Genomic DNA, 1,089 nt, shown 5'->3' on the forward strand with positions numbered 1-1,089 from the left:
GTTTTAGACTGCCTTAGCAATAGCTATAATCTAGGCTGCTATTATAGCCTTTAATACCTTGCCTATAATATTAAGTAGCAATATAGAGCGCTACTCTCTAGCCTACTTTAAGTCTATAAGTGTTTTCCTAGGCTTATAGAGGATAATTACTCTAGCAGTCTAAAACTAAGCTAGAAAATAAGTATATTTAGCTACTCTAGTTAGTAGGTAAGTAAGAATATTTATAAAGAGAGCTTTATAAGCTTTTAGAAAGCTAGCTAGTATTTTATTATCTCTAGAGGCTTTCTAGCTTGCTATCTTTATAAAGGCTTTATATATATTAGCATTTATAAACTATTAGTCTACTAGCATCAGTATACTATTAAGCTAGCAAAAAGCTAGGTCTACTATATTGCTAATATTAGTAGTTAGCTCTAGAAAGAATTTTACAGTAAAAATATCTACCTTCTCCTCTAGATATACAGCTAGGTCAGCTGTATTAAGTTCTCTATTATAAAGTAGAGCTAGAAGCTATATAAGTTTAGGTAGAATATAGCTATATAGGCAGGCCTATCTTTCTAGCTGCTATATCTTATTATTTCTTATATTTATATAGTAGAGAGTTTTATACTAAGTGCTTTTATATTTCTTAGCAGTAATTTAGCTTTATGCTAAGTTAGCCTTTAAGCAGTATTTCTAGTTAGCTGTTATTTATCTATAGTACTATGCTTATTTTGCTCTTCTTGCGTTTAATACTACCTTTATTATATGCTAGCTTTACTACTATTCCTAGTAAGAAGACCTTAGCGCTCTCTTTAGTGCAGTATTATCTGCTATCTCCTAGAGTCATTATACTATTTAGTCTATATATTTATTAATATTAGCTTAAGTATAAAGTAGCTATATTACTGCCTTGCCTTAAAACTATACTTTAGCCTCTACTTTAGCTAATTTCTTATTAAGCTTCTTTTATAAGTGCTTTATAAGCACTAAGGGCTTATTATCTACCTCTATATTAACCTAGATTAGCTGTAGAATATAGTTAGATTTAGCTAGATTTATAGCTCCTTAGTATATAACTTTAAGGCTTTATAAAGCTTAAGCTAAGTT

The sequence above is a fragment of the Metarhizium album genome (genome assembly GCF_000804445.1).
Source record: "Metarhizium album ARSEF 1941 chromosome Unknown scaffold_10, whole genome shotgun sequence".
Classification (NCBI taxonomy): Eukaryota; Fungi; Ascomycota; class Sordariomycetes; order Hypocreales; family Clavicipitaceae; genus Metarhizium; species Metarhizium album.